A 15,174-nucleotide genomic window follows, 5' to 3' on the forward strand; every position below is an offset into this window, starting at 1 on the left:
GATCCCAGGGTCCTGGGATCGAGCCCCGTGTTGGGCTCCCTGCTCAGCAGGGAGTCTGCTTCTCCCACTTCCTCCTGCCCCTCCCCCTGCTCATGCTCTCTCTCTCTCTCTCAAATTAATTAGTTAATTAATTAAAAGAATTGAGATGTCAGCCAAGGTACAAACTTCCTCTTAGATATGAATAATTTCTGAGGATCTACAGTACAGTGTGGTGGCTATAGTTAATAACACTGTATTGTATATTTAGAATTTGCTAAGAGAGTAAACCTTAGCTGTCCTTACAGTGCACACCCACAAATATAACTGTGGGTAATGATGGATATGTTAACTTAATTGTGGTAATCATTTCACAATATATACCCATATCAAATTATCACCTGTACACTTTAAATATATACAATTTTATTTATCAATTATATCTTTAAAAAGCTGGAAAAAATAAATAAAACAAAATAGGAAAAAAAAATAAGCCCAGAGAATATAACTGTCTTGCTCAAAGTCAAGAGGAAACCAGCACTCTTACATTGAGTAACTTCCCCAAAGTCACACTGCTGCTAAGCAGTGGACCAGATATTCACACTCAAGCCTTTCCATCTACCCGGTCCACACTCCAGCCCCCGACGTGAGCGTGAGAGCTGTGAGAGCCCCTAGTTGGGTTGTCATGGAGACGGTTGGTTGGGTTTGCAGGTCTGGGGTTCAGGTGAGAGCTTCAGCATGGGGATAAACATTTGAGCATCATCAGGACAGAGAGAATTTCCAAAGTCATGGATCAAATGAGCTTACTTGGAGAGAGGCTGAATCAACTTCTCCAAATTTCCATCTCCTCCTCTGTAGTAGGAAGAGGGCATAAGAATTGCTCACCTTACCTGGGCACTCACTACAACTGTGTGAAGTGCTGTTGTTATATCTTCCTTGTTTCCCATATGGGGAAATTGAGGCCAGCGATATTAAGTAAAGTTGCCGAGGTAAATGGAAAAGCATGGATCTGAACCCACGTGTCTGGCTGTGGGATAAGCTCTATCCTATGCAGCCTCCACACACAGTAGATAATAGTTTATAAAGTAACACATGAGTTTCCTCCCATATGCTTGACCTATTTACCCCAAGCTCACATAGAACACCCCCTCCACTTGCTTCCCTCAGTCCTGGAGGATGAAATCATCCATGGGGTACTCACATTTGCACTGGCCCAGTGAGAATGATGGCCTCCAGTCCCTTGGTACCATGAGACCATGAGTAGAGTTCAGACAGAGCAGGGTTCAAATCCAGGCTCCACCTTTTTCTGACCATGTGATCGTGGGCAAGGACCTTTGCCTCTCTGAATGTCCGTTCCCTAGTAAAGAAACTGGGAGAAAAAAAATTTTTTTGAAAAAAGATCCATCTGCAGGGTCATGAGAATCTAATGAGGTTGCATGTTAGAGACAATATTCATTGTAAAATCCAGCTTGGAAAAACACACCACCAGGTAGTGGCAGAGAAGACACATGTGGGTTGTAGCAAAATGAGATGTTTGTTTCACTATAAAAATTTAATATTTTTCAAGGAAAATGTGTTCATATACTATTAATAGATTCCTCAGTTTCATCTCCTGTAAAATGGGCTGATGGTGGCTTTAGTCTAGATTAATCAATACAACAGGGTCTGGCATCTAGAGCCAGAAGTAGTTATCGTTGTTCCTATTACAAATGAATAATCCCAGATGCCCCTTCCTAGCTGTGTGGCCTTGGACCATTTTGTTCCCTCACTAAGCCTCTGTTTCCACATAAGCAAAATGGGGCTAAGAAGACCTAACGCACCATGTTATGAGGGCAGGGTTTAGTTTCTGGGGATATCTGGGCACTTGTCAGACATGAGTCCTGACATTTCTCTCGACACTGGGAAACCAGTGAGAGGCCTAGAACCTGGTCTCTGGCCTTTCATGCACAAAGGTGTTGAGGGTGGTAACTCAGGAAACATTTGATGGCTTGCAAACTACACTTCCTACAGGATGGGTGGGGTCACTAACTACAGAATCTTTAGTTTCTTCGAGTGACTTCACCCACTTCCCTTCTGTGATTCTGGAGCCATGACCAAGACAACACCCCCACCAAGCAGTTGTTAAACCCTTGCTTACATATCTCTCGTGACAGGGAGCTGATCACCTCTCATGACAGCCCCTCCATCCCTAGACTTTAAGAATGATTACAAAGATCTTCCCACAAGCATTCACATAACATGGTTGGCAGCAGTGTAGACTGGAACAAATTTTTTGAAGGGCAGAGTGGAGACATCTGTCCACATTAACACTCAGGAAATCTCTTGGCCACGCAATTCTACTTCTAGGAATTTATCCTACTGACAGATGTGCATGTGCACGCAAAGGTCTGTGTATGAGGTTAGTTAGAGCTGGGAATTATCTCTAAGAATAGAAGACTGAAAAGAACCTAATGTCCACTGATAGGATTGGGGAAATGCATTATGTTGTATTTTTACACTGCAAAACTCTATAGCTCCTCCTGCAAGAATGGTATTAATATGTAGAAGCAAGGTGTACAACACTGAAGAATATGCTATCGTTTCTCTACTAACAGAAGAGGTTACATATATATGTATTATATATAATCTATACATATATATACATATGTATATGCAAGAGATGTTTCTGGAAAGACATAAAAGATTCTGCTAACAGTGGCTACCTCTGGAGAGTTTCGCTGGGGGTCAGAGAGGCAAGAGACATTTATCATCATACATCCTTGGAACATTTTTAATTTTGTCCATGGACATGTATTTTACCTCTAAAAATTTTGCTTCTGCAGAAATTTTAGACATTGAAGAAGGAATGAAAGCCCTTCACAAACAAGCATACTTGCTATAAAAACGTTAGCTCCACTTATATGAGGTATCCAGGGGAGTCAAATTCATGGAGGCCAAAAGTAGAACGGTGGGTGCCAGGGGCTGGGAGGAAGGAAATATGGGGAGTTGTTTAATGGGTACAGAGTTTTAATTTGCAAGATGAAAAAGTTCTGGAAGTTGGTTGCACAACAATGTGAATATACTTAATTACAGAACTGTACACTTAAAATGGTTAAGATGGTAAATTTTATGTTATGTGTACTTTACCACAATTTAATAAAATAAAAAATTTAAATATATTTGAAATAATATAAGTATGCACAAAACAAACTGAGCATTCTCCAGAAACATCACATCCCACTTCAAAGTGATAACCAGGATTTATAGTTTGGCCTTATGTCCCTCAGATTTGTATGTACATGAAATGTTTTATATGATTTGACTCCTACTATAATTTCACTTAACACTTTAGGATCAGAAAAAATTAGGCTTATGAAAATTTACCTGTAATTCCACACAGGTCATCCCCATGGATGTTCGATGCATTACATACATGGGTATAGATTTCATTTTGAAAACAAAATTTTACATTTTAGTGTGTTTCATCCATGGAGTATTTTTCCATATTAATAAAAATGTTCATGATCATGATTTTAATTAGTGTGCACTATCTTGTCATATGGTGTTGGCAAATAATATTTAAAGAAATCTAAGTTACACAAGTGACATGAGGAGGTTTTCTTTGCCAGCCAAATGAAGTGAGTAAAAGTACTTACCTCGAAGGTTTGTGGTGGGAATGAATGGAGCTCATGCATTAATATTCTTAATACAGGTCCTGGCATATGGCAAGCATTTGATGTGTGCTGTCTTATTATCATCATTACTCTGTGATCAAGTTGTACTCGATTTTTTAGAACTCCAGAGAATGCCACAATGGACATCTCTGTGGGTAAGTGTGGGGCGTTTTTACCTTTTTAAATGAGTTATGGTGAGAAAGGATTGAGAGAATGAGAAGGGGTGGAGGGATGAAGGAGGAAACAGGGCGGGGGGGACAGAGGGAAAGGGAGAGGAATTATTTTACAATTATTTTGGACCAGAAAAGGTGAAGCTCAGAGAGGGTCAGTCTGCCTACGTGACCCGGCGGTCCCCTTGCCCCACCCCCATGCCCCTACTGTCATCCTGTTCTGTGGGGTTATCTTCAGATGATGGACGAAGCAGGAAACAGAAGCCCAAAGAACTTCACCAACTCAGAAAGCAGAGCGGGGGCATCCACACCTCCTGCCCCCGTCAGATCCTCAGAGAACCATCCTTTTCTCCCTGAATAACCAAAAGATGCTCCACTTGCAAAGAAGACTGTCAGCAACCAGTGCGACCGCAGCTCACAAGCCTGGCTGAAGGGAGGCTCAACAAGATATAAGCTTCTGGCCAGGGACCGTGAGGCTGTCATTCTCCCTGAAGACCTCAGAATCAGAGCTCATTATCCACCCTCTGTGCCCACCCACGAGCAGTGGGGACCGTGAGGCTGTCATTCTCCCTGAAGACCTCAGAATCAGAGCTCATTATCCACCCTCTGTGCCCACCCACGAGCAGTGGGGACCGTGAGGCTGTCATTCTCCCTGAAGACCTCAGAATCAGAGCTCATTATCCACCCTCTGTGCCCACCCACGAGCAGTGGGGACCGTGAGGCTGTCATTCTCCCTGAAGACCTCAGAATCAGAGCTCATTATCCACCCTCTGTGCCCACCCACGAGCAGTGGGGACCGTGAGGCTGTCATTCTCCCTGAAGACCTCAGAATCAGAGCTCATTATCCACCCTCTGTGCCCACCCACGAGCAGTGGGGACCGTGAGGCTGTCATTCTCCCTGAAGACCTCAGAATCAGAGCTCATTATCCACCCTCTGTGCCCACCCACGAGCAGTGGGGACCGTGAGGCTGTCATTCTCCCTGAAGACCTCAGAATCAGAGCTCATTATCCACCCTCTGTGCCCACCCACGAGCAGTGGGGACCGTGAGGCTGTCATTCTCCCTGAAGACCTCAGAATCAGAGCTCATTATCCACCCTCTGTGCCCACCCACGAGCAGTGGGGACCGTGAGGCTGTCATTCTCCCTGAAGACCTCAGAATCAGAGCTCATTATCCACCCTCTGTGCCCACCCACGAGCAGTGGGGACCGTGAGGCTGTCATTCTCCCTGAAGACCTCAGAATCAGAGCTCATTATCCACCCTCTGTGCCCACCCACGAGCAGTGGGGACCGTGAGGCTGTCATTCTCCCTGAAGACCTCAGAATCAGAGCTCATTATCCACCCTCTGTGCCCACCCACGAGCAGTGGGGACCGTGAGGCTGTCATTCTCCCTGAAGACCTCAGAATCAGAGCTCATTATCCACCCTCTGTGCCCACCCACGAGCAGTGGGGACCGTGAGGCTGTCATTCTCCCTGAAGACCTCAGAATCAGAGCTCATTATCCACCCTCTGTGCCCACCCACGAGCAGTGGGGACCGTGAGGCTGTCATTCTCCCTGAAGACCTCAGAATCAGAGCTCATTATCCACCCTCTGTGCCCACCCACGAGCAGTGGGGACCGTGAGGCTGTCATTCTCCCTGAAGACCTCAGAATCAGAGCTCATTATCCACCCTCTGTGCCCACCCACGAGCAGTGGGGACCGTGAGGCTGTCATTCTCCCTGAAGACCTCAGAATCAGAGCTCATTATCCACCCTCTGTGCCCACCCACGAGCAGTGGGGACATGGCCCTCCCATTCTATCCATCCCCTCTCTCCATGACACAGCTGAAAAGGAATACACCTCTCCATGGTGCAAAAGCCCAGTTCCATGGCAGGGGTGCTTGATTTTGGCAAGGGTGTGAACAAACAGGTCCTCTTCTACTCCTCTGGCAGGTGAACAAACTGACCCAGCCATGCTGGTGGGTGAGCGGATAGACAGGTTAAAATGAAAACCTGCCTTCCCTGATGCATCTCACACCTGTTATGATGTTTATCATTAAAAAGAAGGGGAAAAAAGAAGAGATAACCAATGCTGGAGAAGATGTGGAGATGATGACGATGAGGATGATGATGGTGATGGTGATGGTAGTGATGGTGGTGATGGTGGTGATGGCGGTGATGGTGGTGATGATGAGGATGATGATGGTGATGATGGTGGTGGTGATGGTGAGGATGATGGTGGTGGTGGTGATGGTAGTGATGGTGGTGATGATGGTGGTGGTGATGGTGAGGATGATGGTAGTGGTGGTGATGGTAGTGATGGTGGTGATGATGGTGGTGGTGGTGATGGTGATGGTGAGGATGATGGTGGTGGTGATGGTGAGGATGATGGTGGTGGTGGTGATGGTGAGGATGATGGTGGTGGTGGTGATGGTGAGGATGATGGTGGTGGTGGTGATGGTGGTGATGGTAGTGATGGTGGTGATGATGGTGGTGGTGATGGTGATGGTGAGGATGATGGTAGTAGTGGTGGTGATGGTGGTGATGATGAGGATGATGATGGTGATGATGGTGGTGGTGATGGTGAGGATGATGGTGGTGGTGGTGATGGTAATGATGGTGGTGATGGTGGTGGTGGTGGTGATGAGGATGGTGATGGTAGTGATGGTGGTGATGGTGGTGATGGCGGTGATGGTGGTGATGATGAGGATGATGATGGTGATGATGGTGGTGGTGATGGTGAGGATGATGGTGGTGGTGGTGATGGTAGTGATGGTGGTGATGATGGTGGTGGTGATGGTGAGGATGATGGTAGTGGTGGTGATGGTAGTGATGGTGGTGATGATGGTGGTGGTGGTGATGGTGATGGTGAGGATGATGGTGGTGGTGATGGTGAGGATGATGGTGGTGGTGGTGATGGTGAGGATGATGGTGGTGGTGGTGATGGTGAGGATGATGGTGGTGGTGGTGATGGTAGTGATGGTGGTGATGATGGTGGTGGTGATGGTGATGGTGAGGATGATGGTAGTAGTGGTGGTGATGGTGATCATTATCATGATTTTGTTATTATTTTTCCAGGATCCCGAGGAAGGAGGGCATTTGCAGTAGATAAGATCAGGAACAGTGGCAAAGTGTCTGTATTTGGGCGGATTCTATTTCTGTTACAATGGGAAGTGATTGCAGAATTTTAACTCAGCAAGGGACATGATCTGATTTAGGTTCATTCTGAGTTCCTTTTGCGAAGCTTAGGATGAGAATTAAGTGAGTGACATACGTAAAACGTGTCACTGGGGTTGGCACACAGTGGGTGCTCTGCGAGCCACAGTTGATGTGTCACCAGCTAGCTCCTCCTCTAGGCTGGGAGTTCCTTGGGGACAGGGTCTGTGTCTGATTTTATCTCAGTGTCCTCAGTGCCCAGCACAGAGCCTGGCACAGCACAGGTGTGTGTCTGTAAGAAATCGTCGGTTGCAAGCAACAGCAACTGACTCTGCCAGGAGCAAAGGAAGCCCAGGTCTCCGTGTCTCTAGCAGCAGGAGTTGAGGACCCCCTAAAATCTGCATACTCCTTGCAAGAATTCCCCTTCTTTCCCTTTCCACTCTAACACTCTCAATCTTGCCATTGCTTTCTGCCTTGAAACTATCAGGATTTAACTCCTTGGGTCCTTTTCACTCAACATACGGAAGTCAAGTCTCCTGGGCCATTCCTTCTTCTTTGGACTCAAATCCCCTTATATATCTATGGGCAGAGAGGCAAAACACCCAGGCATTCCCTATTCCCTTTCCAGCTTTTATAGTCTGATATCACTGAAGCTGCTAAATTCAGCCATGCCTGAAGCCAACCCCGCTCTCCACTGCACTTATCATGTACTTCATGCATTTTGTACATTGTGTGACTCTCCCACCAGAATGTAAGTTCCATGAAGATAGGGCTTTGGTCTGTTTTGTTCACTATAGTATCCCCAGTGCTCAGAACAGTGCTTTGCACATAGTAGACACTCAACAAAGATGTGTTGATGGAATCAATAAATGGCTAACTTAAGCAAAAATATTGAAAACTACTGGAATTGTACGAGGCAGCTGGTAAAATCTGTGGAAAAGCCAAATCACGTTATCTCAGAAAACACAGAACTGAGACAATTCCATGAATACTAAAGGATTCTCTTCTGGAATCTGCAATGAGTTGACTCTGAACATTTTCCATCCTTGAGGCACAAGAAGGAATACAGGTCAAAGAAGGACAGGGTGCTCTAGGTGGACATCTCACCAAACTTAAGTACAGTACTTCCCTGTCTCTGTAAGAATGTGTTCAGCTGCAAGATATCAAATGTCTTTTAAAAGTGGCTTAAGTCAAAGAATGAGAAGAGAAGCCATAGACTAAGAGGAAATACTGCAAAAGACACATCTGATAAAGGACCACTATCCACAATATACAAAGAACTCTTAAAACTCAACAAGAAAAAGAAAAACTCAATTTAAAAATGGGCAAAAGGCTTTGATGCCACCTCAACAAGATGTACAGATAGCAAATAAGCATATGAAAACATGCTCCACATTATATATCTCAAGGAAATGCAGATTAAACAAGAAGATACCACTATAAACCTATTAGAATGCCCCCAATTCAGAACACCGACACCACCAAATGCTGGCGAGGATGTGGAGCAACAGGAACTCTCATTCCTTGTTGGTGGGAACATGAAATGGTGCAGCACTTTGGAGGACAGCTTGCAGTTTCTTATAAAATTAAATATATTCTTATCATATGATCTGGCAACTGAACTCCTTGATATTTAACCAAAGGAGTTGAAAACTTTTTATGTCCACACAAAAACTTGAATGGGGGGTTGTGGTGTTTATAGCAGCTTTATTCCTAACTGCCCAAACTTGGAGGCAACCAAGATGTCTTTCAGTAGGTGAAGGGATAAATAAACCATGGTCCATCCAGACTATGGAATATTATTCAGTGCTAAAAAGAAATGAGCTATCAAGTCATGAAAAGACATGGAGGACCTTAAATGCATATAATGAAGTGAAATAAGCCAATCTGAAAGGGCTAGGTACTGTGTGATACCAGCTATATAACATTCTGGGAAAGCCAAACACATAGAGAAAAGATCAGTGGCTGTCAGGGGTTGAGGAGAAGGAGTGACAAATAGGAGGAACACAGAGGAATTTCCAGGCAGTGAAACTACTCTGTATGATACTGTAGTGATAGACACATATCATTATTCATTTATCAAAACCCCTGGAATGTACAACACCAAGACTGAACCCTAGTGTAAACTGTGGATCCTGGGCAATAATGTGTCAATGCATAGGCTCATCCCTTGTAATAAGTGGTGGGGAATGTGGTAATGGGGGAGGCTGTCTGGAGGCAGAGGGTGTTTGGGAACTCTCTGTACCTTCTACTGTTTTCCTGTGAACCTAAAACTACTCTAAAATATAAAGCCTAAGAAATTAACTAACAAATTAATTAAATCACTATTTTAAAAGTGGCTTAAGCATGAACAGACACTTCTCAAAAGAAGACATACAAATGGCTAACAGACACAGGAAAATGTAGCCACATTAGCCATTGGGAAATTTATTTATTTATTTATTTATTTATTTATTTTAAGATTTTTATTTATTTATTTAATTGACAGAGAGAGAGAGAGCGTGAGAGGGAACACAAGCAGTGGGAGTGGGAGAGGGAGAAGCAGGCTTCTGGCTGAGCAGGGAGCCTGATGCGGGGCTCGATCCCAGGACCCTGGGATCATGACCTGAGCCGAAGGCAGTTGCTTAACCAACTGAGCCACCCAGGCGCCCCGCCATTGGGAAATTTAAATCAAAACCACACTGAGATACCACCTCACACCAGTTAGAATGGCAAAAATTGACAAGGCAAGAAACAACAAATGTTGGAGAGGATGTGGAGAAAGGGGAACCCTCTTACACTGTTGGTGGGAATGCAAGTTGGTACAGCCACTTTGGAAAAACAGTGTGGAGGTGCCTCAAAAATTTAAAATAGAGCTGCCCTATGACCCAGCAATTGCACTCCTGGGTATTTACCCCAAAGACACAGATGTAGTGAAAAGAAGGGCCCTATGCACCCCAATGTTCATAGCAGCAAGGTCCGCAATAGCCAAACTGTGGAAGGAGCCAAGATGCCCTTCAACAGATGAATGGATAAAGAAGATGTGGTCCATGTATACAATGGAATATTACTCAGCCATCAGAAAGGATGAATACCCCACTTCTACATCCACATGGATGGGACTGGAGGAGATAATGCTAAGTGAAATAAGTCAAGCAGAGAAAGTCAATTATCATATGGTTTCACTTATTTGTGGAACATAAGGAATAGCACGGAGGACATTAGGAGAAGGAAGGGAAAAATGAAGGGGGGAAATTGGAGGGGGAGATGAACCATGAGAGACTATGGACTCTGAGAAACCAACTGAGGGTTCTAGAGGGGAGGGGGGAGGGGGGATGGGTTAGCCCGGTGATGGGTATTAAGGAGGGCACGTACTGCATGGAGCACTGGGTGTTATTTGCAAATGATGAATCATGGAACACTACATCAAAAACTAATGATGTATTGTATGGTGACTAACATAATAAAATAAAAATCTAAAAAAACTATTGATGTACTGTATGGTGACTAACTAACATAATAAAATTAAATTAAATTAAAAAAAAAGTGGCTTAAGCAATAATAACTGAATAAGGGCTTACTGTGTACCAGGCACTAAGAACTTTTCATGTGTTACAAATGATTTCCCAGCAACAATGCCATGGGTAGTTATTATCAGTACCTCCACTTTACAGAAGAAAGAAAGAAAGAAAGAAACAAACAAACAAACAAACAAACAAACAAACACACAAGGTATTGGATTCATGCTAGACAGGAGGGAGCTGAGCCAGGTTTCAAGCCTAGATGTCTGATGCCAGATCCCATGTGCTTACTCACTTTGCTATAATAATAGCCAGCACTTAAATTGTACATATATGGGCCAGGCACACCTTCCAAGATTTATGCATGTCAATTTCATTCTCATAACAATACTATGGGCCGATTATCATAATCATCATTATCATCATCCCCACTTCATAGATGAGGAAAATTGAATCACAGACAGGTAACTGGCCCGAGGCCATGCAGGCAGTAAAAGGAAGAGGTGGGATTTGGATTCACGCAGTCTTGCTCCAGAGAACCGATACCCATGACATTCTACTGCCTCTAGAACCAATAATAAGTTTGCTACTTCTTAAAGTTGCCAAATAAAATAGAGGACACTCAATTAAATTTATATGGATATAAGTTTATATCCATATAAATTTAATCCATATAAACAAAGTTTCCTTGAAGCAGAATTATACCAATGATTTGTTTAGAATACAGCATGGGAAATACTTATACTTTTTAAAAAGCTGTGTATCTCCAATTTAATTGGGGGTCCTGCACATCTACTTGTTAAATCTGGCAACCCTACCACCTCATATAACAAAATGACCATAGATGAGTAGCTCCAAATTAGTAAATTCAATGTGTCAATGAAATCATATTTGCTTCTCTGGGAGTCTCTAGGTTTTGCCCTCATGATCACAGAATGGCTGCCACTGCCTCATCCTCACAAGACCTATCCAAAAGAACAAAGGGAGGGAGGAAGGAGGAGAGTGAGGAATGTAGCCCCTCCTTCTGCCTCATTCTTTTTAATATGGAGGAAACTTTCCCTGGAGCAGCGGGAGACTCTCATTATATCTCATTGACCAGATTGGTCACATGCTCACCACTAAACCAATCACCAGCAAAGGAGAAAAGGGTTATTGAGTCCTTGGTGCCCTGAGCAAATTGCCTGCTGGTTCTGTGCGAGATCAGGGCTCCAGTGGCAAAGAGGGGCCTGCCACTGCTCGGGTTATTAGTACTGCCTGACAAACCACCCCAAACCTAGAGGCACATAAAACAACCCTGTTAACATCCTCCCGAGTCTTCGGGTCAGGACCTAGGACAGAGCATCGCAGGATGGTTTGTCTTTGCTTTGTGATGTCTGGGGGCCTCAGCTGGGAAGCCTTGAAGCTGGCGGTGATGCCACGGCTGGGAGATGGAATGATCTGGAAGCGTCTGCACTCGTGTTTGGGCTGTCAGCTTACGGCTAGAACCCCTGCACATGGCCTCTCCACGTGGCATCCCTGCGACCTGGCTTGGGCTCCTCACAGCAGGACCTCCGGGTTCTGAGGGAGCAGAAAAGCAGGATGAGGAGGCACGAGCAGGAGCTTTTTTGTTTTTAAGATTTATTTACTGACTTATTTGAGATAGAGAAGGAGAGCACAAGCAGGGAGGAGCGGCAGAGGCAGACGGAGAAGCAGACCCCCCGCCGAGCAGGGAGCCTGATGCGGGGCTCCATCCCAGGACCTGGGATCACACCTGAGCCGAAGGCAGTCGCTCGACCGACTGAGCCACCCAGGCGCCCCACGAAGTAGGAGCTTTATCGCCTTCTATGACCTTGGACGATGCATGATGTCACTTCCTCTGTAGCCACAAACTCTCTCGGGTGCAAAGGAAGACAAACACGAAAGGAAAAGAACCGCTGCAGAGTGTGAGGAAACGTCTGTTGAAGGAGCAGAGGGAGGACAGGAAGGAAGATACATGCCAGCATCCGGCTGCTTATCTGCTCTGCTTTCTTAAACCCTCCTTAGAAGCAGCCAGCACAAGCCCCAATCATGGTTTCTTTAGGTCTTTTTTTTTTTTTTAAAGAGAGAAAGCACATGCAGAAAGGGGGGCCAGGGAGCAGAGGGGCAGAGGGAGAGGAAGAGAGAGAATCTCAAGCAGACTCCCCGCTGAGAACGGAGCCAAAGCGGGGCTGATCTCACAACCCTGAGACCATGACCTGAGCTGAAACCGAGAGTCCGATGCCTAACTGCCTGAGCCACACAGGTGCCCCACAAGCCCCAATCCTAAGAGAAGCTCTCCCGATTCTCTGTCGCGGAGCCACCCCGTGGTTTTCCTGGTGTGTGCTCTCCCTTGCAGCAAGCTCAATGATCCTAACTTCTTGTTTGGACAGCAGGTTGTTCCTGGAGGCTTTGCTTGGTGGGTTTTGATAGACCCTGTATCTGGGAACGGTATGACCATGTGTGGAAGCCAGAAAGTTTGGGGGTCATTGCTTCTGTTTGTCACGCCTGAGCCCCACAGTGTGACACAAAACTGTCTTCTTGGGGGTTGGAGATCTTTGCAATTCTCTCATACGCGCAAACACACACACATTCCTTTGTGCCGCATTGTGAACTCAATTATGCATTCATTCCTTGGACAAAGATTTACAAAATTCGCACTCGGTTCCAGACCCTGTGCTAAAACGGGCTTCACTGCCCTCAGGATCTTGCCATCTAAGGGTTATGTTTACTAAAAATAATACGATCATAGGTGGGCGTATCAGCTCCCTGTTGCCTTAATAATCCACTTAGTAGAATCCACAACACCCGGTGGTATGAAACAAAAATAAGCATTGAGCTCACACATCTGTGATCTCACAAATCTCAGATAAGCTTCCCAGGGCCTCTGCTGCCGGCTGTGGGTCAGCGAGGGGGTCTCACTGATTCTGTCCGAGCTGCCCCACATGGGGGTGTCAGCGGCCCATCAGCTGGTCTGAGATGGCCTCATCCCGGGACAACTGAGCCTCTTCTGCTCTGCTCCACCTGCCTCTCATCCTGCAGGAGGTTAGCCCCGCAGGCCTCCACTGCAAGGGCAGAGGAGAAAGAGAGGAAGTGAAACACACGAGGGGTTTCTTGCAAGCTGTAGCATGTATCACAACTACTAGCGTCTCAATGGCCAAAGTGAGTCATACGGATGTTGGGGCTACCCATTGCTACATGACACTTTACCACCAATTCGGTGGCATTGTTTTATGATCTCACAGCTGTGTGGATCAGGAACGGCTTAGGTGGGTCCTTTGCGTCAGGGTTTCACAAGACTGCAGTCATGTCCACCGGGGCCTCAACTCAAGCCAAGGCTCAACTGGGGACAGATTTACTTCCAAGACGACACAGTTGGTAGAATTCAGACCCTTGTAGGCAGTTAGACTGCGGGCCTCTGTGGTAGACAGAGTAATATCCCCTGGCCCCTGCCAAAGATGTCCACGTCCCAATCCCCAGAACCTGTGAGTATGTTTTGTTACAGGGCAGACGGGACGCTGCAGGTGGGGGATGAGACGGGGGACTCTCCTGGATTATCCAGGTGGGCCCAATGCAATCACAAGCGTCCTTATATAGGAAAGAGGGAAGTAGGAGAGTCCGAATCAGAGAAGACAGGACGACAGAAGCAGAGGTCTGAGTGATGCGATTGCTGGCTTTGAAGCTGGAGGAGGGAGCCAGGAGTCAAGGAGACACTGACTTTCTTTGTGATATTCTGTTACATGCAAGCAAAAGCATCCCAGTTGATATGGTGCTAATAAGTCAGGAAAGAAGGTGGTAAGAGGAAAGGTTCTACATCTCTGTACCAAAGGCCTAAGTTATCATTCTATTTACAACCCACTCTGGGAGTCTTCCTTGCTTGCACAGTGAAGAATGCACGGAATGATCCACAGACACTGTCTCATCTGTGCTGGGCTACTACAGCCCGGACTGTCCTCTCCCCACGGTGTGCAGGGAAGTCCGATCGTGCACAACATTTGAAGATTCCACCTGCCGGCCCGTGGCGACGGCCCTGTGGAGGATGCACCGCACAGGGGCAGGTGTGGAGCATGGAGACCAGTGAGCAGGGAGAACAGGTCTCCAGGCAGAAGACAGTGTCGGCCTGGGCAGTGCTGGGGAGAGGGAAAGGTAGAGGGACTTGGGGTGTATTTTGGTGGTAAAACTGCAGGTTTATTTTAGCAGCAAATGGGACCAAAATGCAACCCAAATAAGCTTATGCTGAAAAGGAATTTTCTGGATCATGTTACTGGGACCAATGGAGGAAGTCACAGGAGCAAAGACAGAAAGCAAAGAAATGGGACGACAGGGAGAACTAGGGATCTTCCAGATCTTTCTCTATCATGTCTATCTCTATCTTCATCTCTCTTCAGGCACCTCCACTTTCTGTCCCCTCCCCCTGTCCACCTCTCTATCACCTATATCCATGTGTTCATTACACACCATCTCTCACATTCCAGGTATGGAGAAGCATGGCTGACCTCTCCCCAACCCCAGCAGAAGCTTCGGGACCCCAGAACCCTCCAGTCCATCCTGGCAAAGAACGAACGAGCTGCATTTGTGTCCTGCCCGTGCTGAGAACCACCGGAGGTCACCAGGTTGGGATGCTATGCTTGGCCAAGCCTGAGCCTCGCGCCCTCACCTGCAGCCAGGTGGGGCAGAACACTGTGACCCAGAGCCCAGGGGGACCTGCAAGAATGGGGCAGCTCCCAAGGGACACACACAAGCTGGC

Source organism: Eumetopias jubatus, unplaced genomic scaffold (genome assembly GCF_037043125.1).
Source record: "Eumetopias jubatus isolate StellerSeaLion01/CBP00866 unplaced genomic scaffold, mEumJub1_p1.0 scaffold_10, whole genome shotgun sequence".
NCBI lineage: Eukaryota > Metazoa > Chordata > Mammalia > Carnivora > Otariidae > Eumetopias > Eumetopias jubatus.